Consider the following 6,443-nt stretch of genomic DNA (forward strand, 5'->3'; position numbering starts at 1 on the left):
AAGATTGTTAGAATTTTTGTTAGGTGATCATGTGTTTTTGAGGGTCATGTTGATGACTAGCATAGAGAGATCAATAAAAGCAAAGAAATTGACTCCTAGGTTTATTGGTCCCTTTAAGATTCTGGGGAAGTTGGGACCTATGGCCTATCGAATTACTTTATCATTGAGTTTATCGGGTGTTCATGATGTGTTTCATATGAGTCAGTTCAAAAAGTATTAATAGATCCTTCTCATGTTATTGAGCTGGGAGATGTGAAACTTTAGGAAAACTTGACCTATTGAGTTGAACCAGAATGGATTGTAGATGTGAAAGACCAATAATTGATGGAATAAGACCATCTGTTTGGTTAAGGTCTTTTGAAAAGGTATGACTTCTAGTTGGGTGACTGAGGACAAAGTGAGACAATTATATCCGCATCTTTTCTTAAAGGTATGTAATTACATGAGATCTTGAATTTTGAAGGAAAAATTCCTAAAAGAAGTGGAGAATTGTAACTTCCTGAGTCTTTAATATAGGAATTTTAAGTGTTTATAAGGATAGTGTAGTAATTTCAAGTGAATTTTTGATTAACAACATTTATAGGGATTAATATAGCTTTTGAATCCTTAGACATCCTTAGAAAGAGGCTAGGTCACAGTTAGAACTAGCTATGGCACAAATGAAAGTTTAAATTATGGTGCGGCTCTCTGTGTCAAGCACCATAGTGGAAGTGTTAATGTGCCACGGTGAAAGTACAAAATCAACACTTATCAGTTTGCAAAATCAAATTTGAAATCAAAAGTGGGATAAGTGAAATTGTGAGGAGGCGGCAGGAGACGACTGGTGACTGCTAGGGCACAATCTTTAGACCATTTTGAACACATTTAGAGCTTGGATCTTCATTGGGCAAATTCCATATTCCCTCTCCCTCCTCTTTATGCGAAATTTCTAACTTTTGGCATAATGGGGGCTTTGAACTCGATTTTCTTAGGTTTAGATCGAACTCATTGGCTTAGATAAGGTCTTGAAAAGTTAAATCAAGCCTCTAACATTAAGTTTATAGGTTTTATGGTGATTTGAAATTTTTATTAAGGGTTTGGTCAAACCCTAGGTATAATTTAAAAATTTTTTGTCAATGTGGATGATTAGATGATGATTTTGGTATATTCGGATGTTAAATAGGATTGTTAGAGTGTTTTGGAAAGGGTTGATATTGTTAAATAAGGAATTTGAGAGTTATGGGTATTTGGAACCTAGTGAATTCAGGGTTTTATCAGAGTGATAATTGATAGTTGTCATTTAATTGTGTAGATTAAGGGTTGTTTGAGTATTATTGTATGAGTGAGAATCTATGGAGCTAACATTGAACCATGATAACGCTTTTATAATAAAGGGTTGAGGTGACGGAATAATTTACACTATTTAATTATATTGCTTAACTGTTTGTAAATAGATATGTGTGTTTGCTACTTGTGATTTGATAATATTACATACTACGAAATATGATTTTTGTGCATATAAAATGAATTTGAAATGATAAAGCTTATGAAAGTTTTATATGATTGTTGTGAGAATTGGATAAGTATATGAATTATGTATGAGATATGCAAGCGTAATCATATTAGGGGGTGGGAGTTCACATGTAGGAAGGAGTAGTGAAAATCTTTATGGCATGTATCTCCTTAATTTCTAGTGAGCATGATATTCGAGATTATCTCCTTAGTATCCAAGTGGGATATAACATTAGAGATTGACGCTCCTTACTATTAGTGATGTGGTGTTGAAGTAACAACATCCCAATTTTTGTGCGATAGGGACCATAGTCTAAAAGTGGGATAGGATACCTGGTGATCTTACTATTGAAGGTGAGCTTGGGTTATTCTGAATGTGTACTTGGCCTAAGAGCCTATGGTTTTAGCTGGGGTGATATGGAGGCTCGAATAATAGAATAATCATGCTAGAGTGGAAATGAATATTAATTATGAAAAAGACTATCTTGAACTATGCTAAAAGTATTTTTTAGGTGTATAAAAGCTTTACTCCCATATGGTTGTAAATGTTAATTAATAATAGTGAATTATTCTGTTACTAAGATGTTTATCTCACCCCATAATTATATTTTACAGGTGAGGGCCTCATGCAAAGTCTAAATCTTCCAGTTTTGCTTTAAATGTGCTTTTAAGTGCACATTATGTTTCTATGCTTTCGTTACTTTTTTTAACTCATTTTCAACTATAGTTTGAGCTCAAACAACTTTTAAAAAAGGGTTTTCTTAAGATCCCAATATTTTAAATTAATTACTTTAAAACTTTTAGGTTGTGATAACTTTTTACTTGGGATTTTAATTAACCTAATTATCATGACAGTGCATTACTATTGTTCTGGTAATGCAAGGTGGACATTACATCCATTGCTCCTTGATTGAATTTATAGGAAACTATATTAGACCAACCCTCGAAGGATTAGTCCTTACTCACCTTAAATGGGAGTAATTACTTAGCCAAGGTATTATCCTACTTTCAAGCTATGAATTTACCCTTACTTCAAGTAGCTAGGGTGTTGTTGACTCTAACTTCACACCTTTATATATACTAAGGAATTCTTAAAATGATTGCCTAGATTACCCATGACAACAGTCCTGAATATATGCCACATCTGGCATTCCAAGATGTTAGCAGTACCATATGGATTTTTAACCAATATTTCACCTCTTTTCTCCACAATGTCTCCTCCTCATAAATAATTCCCTATAAGGCATGCATGCAAATTTTACTGTCATATGACATTCGCTGAGGCATGTAATCCTCCACTATATTCCATTAATATAGGAAAGGATTAACTAAATCATCACATTATAAATACCATACCGAATTCAAATACTTTATTTAAAAAAGCTTGAGCCTAAGACTTATTTTGCAAAATTATCAAAATCATATTTTCAAGAATAATGAATGAACACAAGATGTAAAAGCACAATTTGAAAGCTCTTTTAAATGACAAATGATAATTTGTTCACTCAAGGGTCATGTTTTTAGTTTAGGTTCAAAATGAATCACTTGTATAGTTTTTGAGAGTTGATAGACTGTTGGAATAATGATTCTATCCACTGGTGCATTTTCTTGTGAGTGACTGGTATAATCACGCATGAATTTATATTAGAATTGTCCTATAAAACTGAATGTGGTAAATCATGCGTAAACACCTTGTTCTGTAACGCGTGATTTTGTATTTCTAAATAGTCATCCAATTCTGTTTGCAAAAACTTTTGTGGTGCCTTATTGCTCTCTCATATGGCTTTGCACTTATGAATATACTCTCATTTTAGAGTGTTAAAACTTACAAGTGCACCATTATCTCTCACACGTAGTTTTGCACATAAAAAATTACCATCAGTTCTGTGTGACAAATCATGCATGGAACCTCCTGTCTCTCTCACATGTGAAATGCTTGGTAGAATGTCAAAATCATTCTGTGTGATCAAAACTCGTATGGAACCAGAATTATATCACATGTGAAATTGCAAGCATTAATGCACAAACTCGTCTGGTGTATTTTCACTTGTGGAACTACACCTAACTCAAGAAAGATTTTTCATGATCAAGAGATATAGATTTGTGAATCAATGATCATACATGTGAATAATTTTAGCTTGCATTGAACTTAGGACTCAATGAAGAAAAATGAGATTGTGCAACAAGTGACAAGTTACGCGTGGGTACCTTCAGTCTCACGTGTGGCTTTGCACTTTAACACAATGTAATGAAGCATAGATTCTAAAACTTGTATGGACAACAAATGCTTTCACATGTGGTTTTGTATGCAAAACTAAAGCTTAAGGCATCACATAACACAAGTGCTTAATCACGCGTGAATCACTTCTTCACACTTGCGTGATCTAGCAATCAGTGTGCCTAACATGAAAAAACTCATCAGTAACTTGTAGAATCATACATGATTCTGCCTCTCATAATGTAAACAACTTCTATGAAATACAACATGTAAGAAAGACATTATTTGTAAGCTTTAACATACTTAGATGAGTCTTAATGCATGTAAATGAGACATATGATGCATTCATTTTATAATTATAAAAGTTGATTAAGCTCTCTAAGTGTTCACATTAAATCTAAGAAAATTTAAATAACTTGTCCTAAACTTCTTTATCTTCTCTTGGTTCTTCATGCTCTTGAGGTTTTTTGTTAGATCATGCACTTTGATTATTGCAAAACCAAGAGAAGAAGTATTTGTTATGTGTGCAGATATAAAGAATCACGGATGAAGACAAAACCTCAAGAGCATGAAGAATCAAGAGAAGATGAAGAAGTTTAGGATAAGTAATTTACATTCTCTTAGATTCAATGTGAAAACTTAAAGAGCTTAATCACTTTTCTTAATCATTAAATGAATGCATCATGTGTCTCTTTTATATGCATTAAGACTTATCTAACTATGTTTAAGCTTGCAATCAATGTCCTTCTTGCATATGGTTTTTCATAGAAAATGTTTGCATGATAAGAGGCAGAATCACACGTGATTTTGCAGGTTATTCACGAGTTTTTGCAAGTTAGACACACTAATGGCTAAATCACGTGAGTGTGATGGAGTGCTTCACATGTGATTAAGAACTTGTGTTATATGTTTCCTTAAGCTTTGTCTATGCATGCAAAACCATACATGAAAGGTTTCATTAGCCATACAAGTTTTAGCATCTATGCTTCGTTGTATTATGATAAAGTGCAAAACCACACATGATTTTTCACTTGTTGAACAATCACACTTTGTTTTCTTGAGTCTTAAATCTTGTCAAGCCAAGCTAAAATTGTTCACATGTATGATCATTGATTCACAAATCTATATCTCTTGATCATGCAAAATCTTGCTTGAGTTATACATTATTCCACACTTGAATATGTATCAGACAAGTTTATGTATTAATGTTTGCAATTTCATGTGTGATATCATTCTAGTTCCATGTGTGCTTTGATCACATAGAATGGCTTTGGCATTCTGCCAAGCATTTCACGTGTGAGAGAGTAGAGGTTTTACACGTGATTTGTCACACAAAATTGATGACAGTTTATTAAAACCATGCGTAAGAGAAAATGTTACACTCACAAGTTTTAGCACTCTGATATGTTAGTGTATTCATAAGTGCAAAACCATGCGAGAGAGTAATGAGGTGCCATGCATGTTTAGGCACATAGAACTAAATGGTTATTGAAAAGTACAAAATGACACAAGAGAGCAATGAGGTATCACGTGTGTTTAGGCATATAGAATTGAATGGTTATTCAAAAGTACAACCCATGCATGAGAAGACAAGGTGTTCACACATGATCCATCACATTCAGTTTTGTGAAACTTCTTCAGTGCAAAATCACGTGTGATTATACTAGTCACTCATAAGAAAATGGATCAACAGATAAAATCATTGTTTCAACCAAAAATGCAATCCTTTCACCTGCATCTATTCATTTAACATCCCAATGGCACAAATGATCAACTAATCATATAAATATGTAATCCCATACTAATTACTACTTTACCCTTGATTAACAGTTAATCACAGGATTAAGAAATTCAAGATGTTACAATTCTACCCTCCTTTTAAAATTTTACCCTTAAAATTCATAAAACACTTAAATACACACCTATAGAAACAGATAAGGATACTTCTACCTTTTCTTATCCTCTGTATTTGAGGTAGTATCATCAGGAGCCATGCCTCATCGAAAAACCTTAACTAATTGCATGGTTTTGTTCCTAAATTGTTTTTGTTTCACATCTACAATCCACTCTGGCTCGGTATTATATGTCAAATTCTCCTAGAGTTCAATCTTCTCTGGTTCTATCATATGTGAAGGATTAGGTTGATACTTCTTGAGTTGTGATGTATGAAATACAACAAAGCAACTCTGTAAGCCACTGGTCTAATTCTTTCTAGGATCTTGAAAGGACCATAAATTGAGGAGTCAACTTCTTGACTATTATCAACCTCCTAATTCTTGTTACTAATGTAACACTTAGAAACACATCATTTCCCACAAGGAACTCTAATGGCCTTCTATGCCTATTTGTGTAACTCTTCTGACTATTCTGAGCCATCAACAATTCTTGCATGATTAACTCAATCTTCTAAGTCATCTAATCTACAACATTTAGTCTCAACATACTTCTCTTACTTAATTCTATCCAACATAAAAGTGATATATATTTCCTTCCATATAATGCCTCATATGGTGCCATCTTAATGCTGGAGTGGTAACCATTATTATAAGCAAACTTAGCCAACGGGAGATGGCTATCCTAGCTACCTTTCAACTCTGATACATAGGCTCTCAATATTTCATCTAAGGTGTGTATGGTCAGCTTTGTTTGTCAATCTGTCTGTGGATGATATGTCATACTGAATCTCAACTAAATACTCATGGCACGCTGTAAAGCTCCTTAAAACTTAGATGTA

Source organism: Prosopis cineraria, unplaced genomic scaffold (assembly GCF_029017545.1).
Source record: "Prosopis cineraria cultivar Desert tree isolate PC_DT_omini unplaced genomic scaffold, ASM2901754v1 PC3, whole genome shotgun sequence".
NCBI classification, from domain to species: Eukaryota; Viridiplantae; Streptophyta; class Magnoliopsida; order Fabales; family Fabaceae; genus Prosopis; species Prosopis cineraria.